The sequence below is a fragment of the Eutrema salsugineum genome, unplaced genomic scaffold (assembly GCF_000478725.1).
Source record: "Eutrema salsugineum unplaced genomic scaffold, Eutsalg1_0 scaffold_6, whole genome shotgun sequence".
Lineage (NCBI taxonomy): Eukaryota > Viridiplantae > Streptophyta > Magnoliopsida > Brassicales > Brassicaceae > Eutrema > Eutrema salsugineum.
Window position 1 is genome coordinate 9,231,745 of NW_006256547.1, and position 243 is coordinate 9,231,987.

Here is a 243-nt window from a genome sequence, read left to right on the forward strand (position 1 = left end):
ACCATCAACTGTACGGACGCCACAAGCCTACTATGTATCGAGACGATCTCTACGCGCCTCCTATGGTCAATCTTAGACCATATGTTCATCGCCTACCTCACTAAATCCTTCAGCAGGATGAGAACATGCAGATCAGTAACCGTTTGGAGCAGCTCGAAGCCATAATCTAGCAGTTTATCGATGCTCAAGCCGTCTCCAAGGCCACACTTCATGAGAGAATTGGTAGTATGTGTTGGTGTACTA